The sequence below is a fragment of the Acomys russatus genome, chromosome 22, assembly GCF_903995435.1.
Source record: "Acomys russatus chromosome 22, mAcoRus1.1, whole genome shotgun sequence".
Classification (NCBI taxonomy): Eukaryota; Metazoa; Chordata; class Mammalia; order Rodentia; family Muridae; genus Acomys; species Acomys russatus.
The window spans coordinates 31,915,770-31,931,595 of NC_067158.1; positions in this window are offsets into that span (position 1 = coordinate 31,915,770).

Genomic DNA, 15,826 nt, shown 5'->3' on the forward strand with positions numbered 1-15,826 from the left:
CCACTTTTCATTGGGAAACATGACAACTAATTTTCTATGCAGGATAAAATGAAAGTACATTTTTAGCAATGTGCCAAAAATAATAGCAAATTCATTTATTACAAATCCACGCTGCTTTTAACTCTCCATACATTAAAGAAGGTCATGTGCCCTAATCCAGAACAAAAAGCTATTAGTTTTATTAGTTTGTTAGGAGATAAATAGCCAAGAGAAAAATGATCTCAGCTGTTCAATTTTGGGGCTGAAAACTCAAAGTAGATATATAAGCAAAATATCTTTGAACAGAAATATATTAGTGGTGTATTTCAATAAAATAATTCTGGAAAAATATTTTGTCAAATATTGTTGAACTCTGAATGATGTACTGGAAACATCAATGAAATTAAATAAATGCAATCTACATGGAAGTTCAATATTACATAGAAGCAAGAGAAAATTAAACTCAAGAAACATCAACAGTGTGGCAATAAGAATACTGATGACTCTCACTGGAGACCTCTTCACTGTTCTACACAGATGTGCACATGTTTATAGTGGACAGAGAGTTACTTTAAAAATAAAAATTGAAATTAAGACAAAGACACATGAATCATGGCTCCTTGTGTTTCCTGTATATTTTATTACTTTTCATATGCTTATTTGTACTTTTTTCTTTTTTGACACATATATTTATTTTATTACACATGAATAAAACAAACTACATACAGCAGGGAGAGCCATGAGACGTTCATGAGTTCTATAAATGTTACAGTCATAGCGATTTGGCTATTTGTATTTGTCAAACATGAAATAAACACCTTTTCTGTCTTGTTGGGTCTAAATTTCTGAATGAAATTCAGTATCTATCATATCTTCTCTCTATTAACCTAGATCCTTTATCTTGATTTAAAAAGATCTTATCCCCTAACTAACTAAACTTGAATGTAAAACTAAACTATCTGGTCTTCAACCCCCTTAGAGACTTGAGAAGGAATAAAACTTAAATTCCTGGGTGAACTGGTAGTGCAGGTTAGCAGCATCCAAAATGAAGAAATGACTGAGACAGTTTACTGCCTGAACAGTCACCCACCACTCTCAATAATGTTGGAGCCTTGGCTTTGGCCTTCTAGCCCAATATCTCTGCCAGACTTATTTGCAAGGCAGGAACTATTGAAGACCTGCTTACCCTGTCTTGCCAGCAGTCAGCCATTGACTCTGCCTGCAGTGAAGCTTGCCCATTTTTAGGCAGAATTCTATCTGTGCCAGATATAAGGACATTTTGCCCAGTAGATGCTTTGCTACATTTGAAGCCAACTCCATAAGGAGGTTCTTTGATGATCATCTTCTTCTTTGAGGCAGGCTGGGTGTTGTCAGGAGTTAACTTGTCTTGTTGTCAAAGAATCTTTAGAATAATAAAAACATCTTTAAATTTATATTCTGTGGGTCTCTGAGGCATTTGAAGACCTTATTTAATTATTTTACCTTAGATATCTATAGAATCATGTCTATCTGTTAGACTTAGGATATATATTCTCATGCTAATTTAGACTAGTATTTGACATGACCATGATTTGAATCAATATACGAAATTCTATACCAATGACTTAGAGATAATCTTCTTTGTAAGTACCATTAAGGCCTTAAGCTAAGGAGTAGATTCAATCATCTACCTTTTCTTCTATCCATCCTCTGTATTTTTATATTCCCTTTTCTTTCCTTTCTGCTTCTATCTCATTACCTATGGATGAAAGACAAAGGAAAAGAGAGTGGAGGATAGGGACAGTTAGGGAGACTCAAAGCTGGATACTGGGCAGAATGCTAAAAGTGTAGGGTGGCCTTGCCAGGCCACAGATGAAGAGGTTATATGTAATACAGGGGGCACTAGATAAGCTGAGGGCAGACATTAGGAGAGGAGGCTACCCTTTCTAAGGACCAGGGGAGGGAGGGAAAGGGGATAAGGGATGGGACGGGATCGGGAGATGATGAGGGAGGGGGTAGGATTGGGAGGTGTTGAGGGAGGGTGTGGCAATTGGGATGTAAATAATTCAAACAGCAGAACAAGCAGGTAACTTATACTGCTAAACTCACTACATGGGAATAGCTCTGAGACTGGCAGAGATGTGAATGTAAAAGCACAGAGAGGCTTCACGTTGGCCACAGACTCTCTGTGACTTATTACTAGGGGCCATTCTTAGTATGGCATGAAGGAAGATTTGTAGATGTCTTACTTCTGTTCATACAATGAGCAGAGAATCAGTCTTAATTGCTCTGTGCATCCTGCACACCTCAAACAACTGTGATGTTAGGACTGCATAATACTTGTGAGAAATTATGTTTTCAGAGCAAAAGAACCAGACCCTGACACTGGATTAGACCTGACAGGATGCATTCCTCTCAGCATCTTGGACACTGACATCCTGCATCCTCCTTGCTGCAGCCCCAGATGCCTCTGTTGTTGTTACCCATCCCAATTGGACAGCTTCCTGGACAGTGTTGTTGAAAGCTTCTGGTCCCAACTGGTCCAGCATTTCAATCTGTCTGACGTAGAACTCCTATTAAGCCTGGAATCTTTCAATATTTAGAAACTGGACCACAAATGCAATCCTTGGCTTGCTTAACCATTTACCCCAACGTCCTTGGGGCACCTTCTAAGGTATTATATGCCTCAATTCAGCCTGAAGAACCTTAAGAGAACAACGTCCCATTCCCTCGAGGGGGGATGGGTAGGTTTCTGTTTGCTCTCTTGGTCTACAAATGCTTATTTTCATCTGGAGGTGGTTATAAGTTATTACTAGTCTTATACAGAGAGAAAACTAGGATGAACTCAGGGATGGCTTATTTGTACTTTTAAGCTCATCACCATAATTATATCTTTCAAATGTGCTCAAATGCCTTATTTAGTTAGTAAAGTCACCATGTATGGGCTTGAGGTTGAAAGGGGTGGGAGAAGGGTGTAGACTGCACAAAATAAAAGCATTATATTTGACTAACTTTTCCCTGTGGCTTCTTATAAGTTGTTATGTGTTTTCATTTCCATCTCAGAAACCACATAAAATTAACTGTTGCACAGCATCTTCATTGTTATGTGCTAGCCCCATAGTCAGTTGCTCTGCCTCTAGCCTCTCTCTTTCCAGTCATTTATCTTTATGCTAGAGTTGCTCTTTTCCTACCACATTTACATGAATCTCCTCTCAGCGTTTGCTACTGGCAACTAACAGTATTGTGACGTTATTGTGGTTGCAGGGACTTATCCATAGCTTTAAAACATTGTGTGCTCAATGTTTTGGTTATTATCTCCACCACCACTATGAGAAAATTGGGAAGGAAACTGAGTTTTAAACAACACATTTGCTATTAACTATCTGCCATAAGGAAACAAGGAGGACACCACAGCACCAGAGATACTGGAGCGGGGTGTGAAAAGTGTAAAGAGTTAACCACATAAGCAAGTAGAGAATGCACTAGGAGGATTGCATGTACACGACCCAAAGACAGGGGAAGCCATACATGTGATTGTAGATTACAATGATAGTGAACAGGATTCCAGGTAAAGTGGCCAAATAGAAGCTAAGAAGCTGCCTCCAAATGACTAGTGAAGAATAGTCAGAATAGGAAGAAGACTAATAATTATTATTATTATTATTATTATTGTTATTATTAATGATAATGGGAGGAAGAGGGGGAGAAAAGAAAGAGGAAGAGGAAGCAGAGAAAAGGAGGAGAAGGAACACATAGGAAGAAGAGGAGATGAGAAGAAAGAAGGGAGAAGAAAAAGGAGACGAAGAGAGAAAGAGGAAGAGGAAAAGAAGAAAAGATAGAGGAAAGGAGAGGGAGGAGGAGACAGTTTCAAAGAGAGGGAGAGCTTCAGATACCCACAAAGGCATCAATAAAGTACCTTAAAATTGTAGTAAACAAGACAAGAAGAGAAAGAGTAGCTGAGACAAACACTGTTCTCACTTCATGGCTCTATGAAATGGGGGGAGAAAGTGGGAGGCTCCAAAATCTAATCCCAGGTAGCTGGGTGAAAAGGGACTGCCATGTCTACTACAAAACAAGCACACACATACAGCCCTCATAAACCACAAACCCAGTTGTAGGGGTTTTATTTTTGTTTTTTTTTTTAAATGGTGTTATGGTGGTTTGAATGAAAATTGTCCCCATGGGCTCATATATTTTAATAATTGGCACCAGTTAATGGACTGTTTAGGAAGAATTAGGAGATGTGGCCTTGCTAGAGGAAACTGGCCTGGCTTTATGACGTGTGTCACTGTAAGTGGGCGCTGAGATTCAAAAACTGATTGTATTCCCTCTTCTTGCCCCCCTCTCTGTTTCACCCTGGCCCATGTGGATCAGAATGCTAAGATCTCAGCTTCTGATGCTCGATCACTATGCCTGTCTGCTTCCTGTCATGATTATCATAAACTCACCCTCTAAATATGTAAGAAGTTCCCTAATTAAATGATTTATTTTATAAAAATTGTCTTGGTCACAGTGTCCCTTCAAAGCAATAGAACAGTAGCAAAGGCAGTTTTAATGAGTTATTCCTCTTGAAAGATGGGTCAAAAGTACACAGGAATTCTATGAGATCCATCATCATCATCCAGCAAAGCAGCCAGGAAAACATGGAATGATATATTTGAACTCCAAAACTAAATAAACGAATACTAAGGGTACTATATCCAGAAAAGGTATATTTGAATTTAGTCTATTCATTTATTTGTACAAGTTCATGTATGTGGTATGCATGTGTGTGTATGTACATTCACCTGAATATGGATGTGTGTGCTCATGTAACTGTGCGCATGTGTAAGACATTTATTGACATTAGATGTCTCCTACTTTATATACTAAGTCAGGTTTCTTCATTGAATCTGGAGTTTACTGGTTGAGTTAAACCTGGGTATGTGAATTTCATGAGCCTTAAGGGCCCATATGGATGAAGATTAGGGGCAGTGGAGGGATGTGTTCAACATACAATACATCTTTGTATGAAATTTTCCCTGTGCAAGACAAAATAATACACAATAAATATACACACTGAAAACATTTTAAATGAAAAAATATGTACATAAAACACTTGATGACTTGTTATAAAATTCTAATATTCTTAATCATAATGTGGATTAAACTGCAAAAAAAATCTACACATGCAGATCTTTTGCTGGAAAATTCTCTTCTGTACTACTGAGAACTTACACAACATACAAGGAACTGTTAGATGAAGCATCTGTGAGTCTTTGAATACCAGAAGAGCAAGCCAGCCATTCTGCATCCACAGGCTATTTTATAGCACTTCTGTTACTACAATGAGGTAACTTCTAATTATTCATGCACTTAAGAGTCCTCTAGTATGTTCTGAGCTCTGGCTGTATGTGTCATGCTTGCTCCTGTATGTTTCACTGACATTCCAGGAACAGTGCTCAGTAGACACTGAGCTGCACAGATTGAATTTTCACATAACCACATGCTGGTACTTGGTCTTATCAATATTGCTACTCCAGATACATTAAGAAGGATTGGTATACTGCAGCAACTTGGTTTAGGTAAACATAGAGAATGTGTGAAGAGTTTTCTGATATGTTAACAATGTGCATGCGAAGAATGGTTTGTATTCCTTACTGAATATATTTATATAGTGTGTTTGGGTTTAGATCCATCCCCAAGAAGAAAAAATACCTTTTGTTTTGCTCAACTGGTAATATGTTAATGTCTTCCAATATTTATTGACCATTTAACCAGCAAACTAAGACAAAAGGTCAATAGTAATTCTCACACATGAAACACTTATCAAATCTATTAGCTACCCTCTTGTGGATTCATGCTGAACACCCATTCGGAAAAGGAAATGCGATATGTGCTATATTCTGCACTTACACTACTGCTTATATTTGGTAAGAGTACTAATTATACTAATTACAAAATAGGAAAATTACATGACTTCCTTGTGCTAGTCATGTAGTCTTCATGTTTTACTGTCAATTTTAGCTTTGAAAAGAACTGTTACCATGGTTAATATCATAGTTTCTTAGACGATCAGTTTCAGTTTATTTTTTCTTCATTTTTTAAAATTTAAATTTACTTTAAAATGTTTATTCACTTTACAACCCAATTGTAGCTGTAATAATATTCAATACTAATATCAAGAGAATAAAACCAATAGTATGTTCATGTTTATTTGTATAATGCTCTCATATATGAGAATATTGCAGCCACTAAACGAAATATTAAAATAAAAAAATAAGTTGCAGATAATAGTGCAATTAGTATCCATATATAGGATTGCTTAAGCTAATATTTATGGGCTTTTCATGTTTATCTTGACGGTCAGAAATCACAAAGACAGAGTAATTACAACTCACACATCCAAAACTTTCTCTCCAAAACAGCTCTAATTAGCTTCCTTCTAATTGTGAATATGATGACTTACAATTTCATCATATGCTGCCAGGATATGCAGTCAACCAACACTAAACTATTTAGTTTGAGAAGTTAAAAAGAGAATCAGTGGCATATAGACTGAAGTTTTGACTTGAACTGTCTCATATATTTATTTTAAGGTTAGAAATATTTTCATGTCTGTTTTGTGTCTTAATTTCCCTTCCATGGGTCAATTGCCCACTTTATTTTTTCTGTACTGTGTGGTACTGGTGATTGCCTTTTATGGTAGCCATTTCTTCCATGCAACAACTATTTACAACTGCCTGTGAGGGTTAGTGCCCACTTGTAATGCATAAAAAACAAATACTAAAGACATTTCACATTTGGAGATGCGTTATAGAATGGCCACAAGACTTTGAAGATAGGGATGTAGCATGTTATTACTTGAAAGTGTAGGTTTTAGGTACCAGGTAGACAAAGAGTGATGGATAATTATCACTATAATTCTGACTGGGCTAGGAATCACTTGAGAGAAATATTTCTTGCTGTACATGATGAAGTTTTCAGAGATATTTAATTGAAGAGGTAAGACGTATCCTTTACATTAGAAACAATATTCCATGCACTGTGGTCCTAGATGAACAGAAAAGGAAATACAGGAGAAATACAACAGAACATTGTGATTGTCCTTTTTCTGCTTTTTGGCCAGTCAATGCCAATATCAAACCAGTTCCACCACTATGGCTTTCCTGCCATGCTATCCATTACACCTTTGAAATCCAAGTCAAAATAAACCACTTTCATTCAAATCTATTTTTGTAAGGTATGTGGGCATAGTCACAATATAACAATTAATGCACCATGGGAGAGTCATGTTAAGTTAAAATATAGAATGGCCACATCCAGGCAGAAGACAGAAAATCACTTAGGATGTCATGGGAGATAGTCAACGTACTGTCTTTATTTTGTATAGGAAGGATTCCTGAGATAGCATACATGTCTGTTTGAGTAAAACTGTTTGTGTAAGTATGCTACTTAAATCTGAGAGGTAACTAGAAGAGAAAGTATCATTAGGTGTTAGAAGTAGGATGGATGGGCACAGGAGACTGGCATGACATATATGAGATATCACTGTCAACTATGATATAAATTCAGCAAAACGCACCTAAAGACAAAAGTTAAACACCATATACATATTTATTATTGTAAAATATGGTTTGAAGAATCTTTAGTAAATTAAAAGGAGGGACTATTTGTTCATTATCTATATATATGATATATCATATTTAGTGTTGTACACTGGTAAATAATTCTTTAAATGTTGCCTAAAATAAAATACAGAAGGTGACAGAGTTGCTGTATACTACTGAATTCATAGTAAACAGAATCTTTTCTCAAAGCAAATGAGAAGTATTGTAATAATTCAGATTTCGTTAAATAAAATAATTAAATTTGATTAAATATTGGAGAACAATAGAGAAACACCATATGGTAACATCAATATGCGGATAATAAACATTAATAAAAAAGTCCCCCACATGTTTTTTTAATCAAAAACGCTAAGCAAACTAGAAATACAAAGGATATTTCTCAACACAATAAACTACTACAGAAAGTACACAGCCAACACTTTTTTCTTTTTAGCTTTTGAAATCTGTGTGTGTGTGTGTGTGTGTGTGTGTGTATGATTTTTAATTCTTTTCTCAGATATAACATCCCTACATCCGTTTTCTGTTACTACTCTCCTCCTAAGTCTCCCCCAACACCCCTGCCATGACTACTTCTCCTTAGTTTCCCTTCAGAAAAGGGAAGCCTCCCAGGGATATCAACCAAACATGGCATATCATGTTACACTAAGATCAGGCACACTCCTTCATATTAAGGCTGGGCAAAATGACCCAGGAGGAGAAAAATGTCTTAAAACCAGGCAAAAAAGTCAGATCTAGGCCCCATTCCCACTGTTAGGAATCCTACAAGTTCAAACTATATGTCAGTAACATATATGCAGAAGGCCTAGGTCGGACCCATGCAGCCCTGTTGACTCTGTGTATTTTTGTGGCATGCTAGTCCCCTATGCCTTCTGTAATCTTTCTGTCTCCTCTTCTGCAGGATTTACAGATCTCTGCATGATGGTTGGCTGTGGACCTCTGCACCTGTTTCTATCAGTCTGGATGAAATCTCTCTGATGACAGTTATGTTACGCTCCTGTCTACAAGGATAGCAGAATATCATTAGAAATCATTTGATTGAATCGCTCCCTCACACATTTCTGTTTGGTTCTATTTTAGGTGTCTGAGCTATCTGGCCTCAGGGTACTGGCTATTCAGGCAGTGTCAGGGGTAAGCTCCCTCTTAAGCTACACAAGTCATTGGTTGGCTATTTTTTCAATTTTGTGCCACTTCTACCACTTCACATCTTGGGGACAGAACAAATTAAAAATTGAAGGCTTTGAGGCTAGGCTGGTGTCCCAATACCTTCACTGGAAGCCTTGACTGGTTATAGAAAATGACAGGTTCAGGCTCCATATGCCCCCTTTGTAGGCGTCTTAGCTACAGTCATTCTCATAGAACCCTTGGATTTTCCATTGTACTAGGTTTCTACCTCATCCCTGAAATACCCCCAGTTCCAGTTGTCTCTGTCAGTAGTCTGACTCCATCTTCCTTGAACTTGAACCCTCCTATTCCCAATCGCACCTGCCCCCAGTCCATCTGCAATAGCCATTCTATCCCCCCCCCCCAAGGGAGACACATCCACCCTTGAACCTCCTTGTTATTTAGTCACTCTGGGTCTCTGGGTTATCCTTTACTGTACAGCTAGTATCCAATTAAGTGAGTACATACCATGTTTGTCTTTCTCAGTCTGGCTTACCTCACACACAATGTTTGTTTGTTTGTGTGTTTTTGCTTTTTTATGTTGCACACATTTGCTTGAAATTTTCATGATACTATTTTTTTAACAGCTGAGTAATATTCTATTGTGTGAATGTAACACATTTTCTTTAAGTATTCATGGTTGAGGGACATCTAGGTTAGTCGTAGTTTCTGGATATTATTAATAGAGCTGCTATGAACATAGTTGAGCAAGTGTCTTTGTGGTACAATGGAACGCACTTTGGGTATATGCTCAGGAATGATATGTCTGTGTCTTGAGGTAGAACTATCATCACTTTTCTGAATAACCACCATATTGATTTCCAAATTGCTTGTAGACATTTACACTCTCAGCAGCAATGGAAGCGTCCCCCTTGCTCCACATCCTTGCCACTTTTACTATGTTATCCTGCTTATACATGACATTGGAAGATCTTTCCATCTTCTGCTATTTTCTTCAATTTTTTTCGTCAAAGGCTTGAAGTTTTTGTCATTCACATCTTTCCCTTGCTTGGATAGAGTTATCCCAAGATATTTTACATTACTTGCAGCTCTTGTGAAGGGTGTTGTTTCTTGATTTCATTCTCAGCTGTTTGTCATTTGTATATAGGGGGAGTACCTGTTATTCTTTTTGGTTATTCTTGTATCCAGTTGTGTTGCTGAAGATATTGATCAGTTCTAGGTGTTCCCTGACAGAATTTCTTTTTGGTTCTTATGTATAGTATCATATTATCTGCAAATAGCAATACTTTGACTTCTTCCTTTCAAATTCATATCCCTTTTATCTCCTTTAATTGTCTTCTTGCTCTAGCTAGAACTTCACGTGCTATCTTGAATCGATAAGAAAAGTGTGAGCAGTCTTGCCTTGTACCTCATTGTAGTGGAATTACTTTAAGTTTCTCTCTGTTTTTATGTTGACTATTATTTTGCTATAAATTGCTTTTATTATGTTTATGGATGTGCCTTGTATCCCTGATCACCCCAAGACCTTGAACATAAAGGGTGATTGGATTTTCACAGATTTTTTCAGCATGTGAAATGACCAAGTAGTTTTCTTTCTTTCAGTTTGTTTACATGGTGGTTTTCACTGTACATTAACAGACTTTTATATGTTGAGCCATCCCTGCATCATCCACTATTATCAATAAAGGATCAAGCCTATTTGATCATGGTGCATAATCTTTTTTATGTTTTCTTAGATTTGGTTTAGGAGTATTTTATTGAGTACTCTTGCATCACGGTTCATGAGGGAAATGGGTCTGTAATTCATGTTCTCCTTTGAATCTTTGTTTGGTTTCTGTATCTGGGTGACTACTGTGGCCTCATAAAATGAATTTGTCATTGTTCCTTCTGTTTATATTTTGTGGAATAATTTGAGTATTGGTATTAGCTCTTATTTGAAAATCTGATAAAATTTTGAGCTAAAGTCGTCTAGCTTTAGGCTTGTTTTTTGTTTTGTTTTTGTTTTTTTGTCTGTTTTTTTGTTTTGTTTTGTATTTGTTTTGGAGGTGGGAGAATTTTAATGACTGCTTCTATTTCCCTTAGGGGTTACATGTCTATTTAAATTGCTTATCTGATCTTGATTTCAATTTGATAACTGGTATGTATCAAGAAAATTGTCCATTTCTCTTAGGTTTTCAAATTTTGTTGAATATAGGTTTTGAAGTGCCTTAATGATTCTCTGGATTTCCTCAATGTCTCTTGTCTTGTCTCCCATTTTTTTCTTATTTTGTTTTTTGTATGTTCTTTATCTTTTAGTTAGTTTGAATAAGAGCTTATCAATTTTATTATTTTTTTATTAAAAACTCTTTTTTAATTGATTCTTTGTATTGTTTTCTTTGTCTCTGTATTATTGATTTCAGCCCTCAGTTTGATTATTTCCTACCATCTAATCCTCTTGTGTGTGTTTGGGTTTTTTGTTGTTGTTGCTGTTGTTCTAGAGCTTTCAAGTACACTGTTAAATTGCTAGTATGAGATCTCTCTTATTTATGAAGGCACATAGTGCTGTGGACTTTCCTCTTAGCACTGCTTTCAGTGTGTTCTAACAGTTTGGATTTGTTGTGTATTCACTTTCATTGCATTCTAGCAAGTCTTTAACTTATTTATTTATTTATACCTTGCTCCAAAGCTCATTCCAAAGAGAGTTGTTTGGTTTCCATGACTTTGTAGGATTTCTGTTGTTGTTGCTATCTGGATTTAATCCACAAGGTAGTCTGATTGGGTACAAGGGATTATTTTAATCATTTTGTGTCCATTAAGACTTGCTTCATACTATGTGGTCAATTTTGTAGGTGTGAGCGCATGGCAGCAGTATGGGTAGGGGTATCAGTATCTTGGGTCTTTTGGCACTCAACCAAAGGAAAGGGAAGCTTTAGGTGGGCTTTCACATGTTCTGACTGGCATAGCCTGTACATGAGCAGTAGATTTCTGTCCATGTAGGTGTGTAGGCATCACAGCTGAGGCAGACAGTAGGCAGGGGTAAAGATCACAGCTGCTTGGATATTTGGGCTCCAGATTGAGGGAATGTGATGGTTCTGATGGCAGTTGGTGCTCTTACCTCTTCTGCAAAGCCAGATTTTTTTTTTACCAGACTAGTTTTTAGAGAAGTCCTGAGTTCACAATCAAGTTTAATGGAAGGCATAGAGACTTCTCACAGAACCTCTGTCTGATGTATGTGTTGCTCTTCCTACTGTCAGCAATCTTAGATAGTTCACAATTGATGAAATGCTGTAAAGCCATTATTCTAAGAGCCCATCACTTACATTTTAAGACACTCTTGGCACTGCACACTATATAACATGTGCATTAAGGCATTCATCACATTGTGTCATCCTACAGAGAAGTTGTGCTGCTCTGAGTATCTTATACCCTCCACTTATTTAAGGTTTCCTCCCTTCTACCCACTGGCAACCACCCATAAGTTTGCTTTTCCTTTAAGTCTGTTTTTTAAAAACATCGTCTGTTTAAAATAATGTAGTATATAGGACCTTCACACTGCCATCTCTTTGTTAGAAATAAACCATGAAATGTCCTCTATATCGTCCTTGGCTAAATGATTTTTTATTTATAGAAGAGAATTACGTTGTTGTCTAGTAGTAGCCCCACATTATGTATGAATTCACATATTCAAGAGAAACTTGAATTTTTTAAGGGTTGTGATTTATAAATAAAGTCCTATACATAGTTTCTATCTGTATTTTCAATACTTATACCCACAAATAAAAGTAACTTTCACTATTGAAAGAATAAGCTTGCTTACAAACAAAAACTATTACACAGGTCCACAAATGGTCAAAATTCAGAGAACTAATGACCATGGGAGCCCAGGAAAAAAATTGGTGCATGTACAGTTCAATCTTTATACCTAAGGCTGGGGGAACATACCAGAAGAGGGAGATGAAAGATTATAAAAGCCAGAGGACAAGAATGCTTCCTGTTAGACAATGCTTTACATATAGATGGGGATTGCACTCAAGAAATTTTAACAATACAGTTACATAAATGAAGCCTGCATAGTGATGACATCAGGCAACATTCCAGCCTGGATAAAGAAATTTCAGAAAGCCCCATACCTAGATGAAAAGCTACGGATAATCAATGGCTACAGAGGACAAAAGAATGAGTGTTCTTCAGGTACAGTTCCCAGATATATATACTATAAAAGTAGTAAACTCTAAAATCCTTCAGTGGACCATTACATGGGCTACAAAATAATATTCATTTGTTGTAGACTACAAAAATATATGCATTCATTTTAAACACTATGTTCATTTGTGAGAATGGGATATAAAAGTGTGTTGTAAAAATAGTCAATCACGAGAACAAATCGACAGCCTACAGACTGGGAAAAAATCTTCACCAACTCTACATCTGACAAAGGTCTAATATCCAAAATATATAAAGAACTCAAGAAATTAAACACCACCAAACCGAATAACCCAATTGAGAAATGGGGCTTGCAACTAAACAGAGAATTCTCAACAGAGGAGTATCAAATGGCTGAGAAACACTTAAAGAAATGCTCAACCTCCTTATAGTCATCAGGGAAATGCAAATCAAAACAACTCTGAGATTCCATCTTACACCCATCAGAATGGCTAAGATCAATAACTCAACTGACACCACATGCTGGCAAGGATGTGTGGAGAGAGGAACACTCCTTCATTGCTGGTGGGAATGCAAACTAGTACAGCCACTTTGGAAATCTATCTGGTGCTATCTCAGAAAAATGGGAAAAGGGCTTCCTCAAGACCCAGCTATTCCACTCCTTGGAATATACCCAGAAGATGCTCCAGCACACAACAAGAAAATTTGCTCAACCATGTTCATAGCAGCCTTATTCATAATAGCCAGAACATGGAAACAGCCTAAGTGTCCCTCAGTAGAAGAGTGGATAAAGAAACTGTGGTACATATACACTATGGAATACTACTCAGCTATTAAAAACAAGGAATTCCCGAAATTTGTGGATAAATGGATTGAGCTAGAAATGATCATAATGAGTGAATTAACCCAGAAGCAGAAAGACTCAAATGGTATATACTCACTTATATCTGCATACTAGCCCAAGGGGCATGTCCCACGAAAGCCTTCACTTACCAGGAAACTGGGACAGAGGGGAGGGCATCCTATTGGGACTCTAAATGAGAGACACATGGGAGAATAGCAAAATAAAAGGATACAGAGGGTCTTAGAAACCTACAAGTAGAACAATATGATAGGCAGATTTGGGCCCAGGGGTCCCGCTCAAACTAAGGCACCAGCCAAGGACAATACAGGAGGTAAACTTTAAACCCCTTCCCAGATCTAGCCAATGGTCAGAATATTCTCCACAGTTGAGTGGAGAGTGTGATATGACTTTCTCACATACTATGGTGCCTCACATTTGACCATGTCCCCTGGAGGGGGAGACCTGGTGGCACTCAGAGGAAGGACAGCAGGTTGCCAAGAAGAGACTTGATACCCTATGAGAATATACAGAGGGAGGTAATCCCCCTCAGGAACAGTCATAGGGGAGGGGAATAATGGGAAAATGGGGGGAGGGGAGGAATGGGAGGATACAAGGGATGGGATAAACATTGAGATGTAACAAGTATAAATTTAAAAAATAAATGAATAATTAAATGAAAATGAAAAAAAAAAAACAACCCAAAAAAATAGTCAATCAGAGCAATCCAAAGAATTACTTTTATATCCTATGCATATATAGGATTTTACTACTTCCAAACCATACTATTTTTAATTTTACAGTGTCTCATTTACTTGTCACAAATATTATCACTTTCATTTTATGTGTAAATATGTATATACTTATGCACACCTAGAAGAACACATATACACTTATATATGTTTATATACATATAAATGTGACATATATACTCATATGCATGTATATATGCATGTATATGTGTATACATGTATATATACATTTTATATGTATATGTACATGTTCTAGGTGCATGTGCACAAATGAGACAAGAAGTTGAATTCATATGTTAGTCTTGATTACTTTCAACCATAATTTTATGATAGGGTCTCTCAGTGAACCAAGATCTCAGAGATTCTGTGAAAGTTGCTGACCAGTGGACTCCATGGACTCTCTTGTCTGTTCTTTCTCAAGGCTAGGATTACAAATATGCACCCTCATGACTGGTTTTTGTTGTCCTTTTTTATTTTATTTTATTTTATTAATTTATTCATATTACATCTCAATGGTTATCCCCTCCCTTGTATCCTCCCATTCCTCCCTCCCTCCCATTTCCCCCTTACTCCCATCCCCTATGACTGTGGCTGAGGGGGACTTCCTTCCCTGTATATGCTCATAGGGTATCATGTCTCTTCTTGGTAGCCTGCTATCCTTCCTCTGAGTGCCACCAGGTCTCCCCATTCAGGGGACGTGGTCAAATATGAGGCATGAGAGAGAGTACGTGTGAAGTCAGACCCCACTCTCTACTCAACTATGGAGAATGTCCTGTCCATTGGCTAGATCTGGGTAGGGGTTTAAAGTTTACCGCCTATATTGTCCTTGGCTGGTGCCATAGTTTGAGGGGGCCCCTGGGCCCAAATCTGCCTATCATAATGTTCTTCTTTTAGGTTTCTAGGACCCTCTGGATCCTTCTACTTTGCCATTCTCCCATGCTTCTCTCATCTAGAGTCCCAATAGGATGTCCTCCCCTCTGTCCCAGTTGTTTTTGTTGTTCTTATTGTCATTGTTTTAATTGACAACCTGGGGATCTGAACTCAGGTGCACGTATTTGTGTAAAAAGGAAGTTACTTTGATTTTATTCCTTGTTGTTGACTTAAAAAAAAAATCCTCTAATTGCTAACTCACATTCTGGGATGGTGGTTGTCAGAAAGACTATGAAAATAACATCTTTTCCAAATATTCCGTTTGCAGTCTAAAAGCAACCAGAACAGACTGTTCTATGCACCACAAACGAAGAGTGTAAGCTGGCAAATTCAACAGTGGCAACAGAAAATTCAGGTCCTCTCAGCAAAAATGGAATAAGATAAAATAGGTAGTTTTTTCTATCATTGCTCTTATTTTTGACACAGGCTTGTTATATATTGTATTAATATTAACTTTGGGTATTCAACTT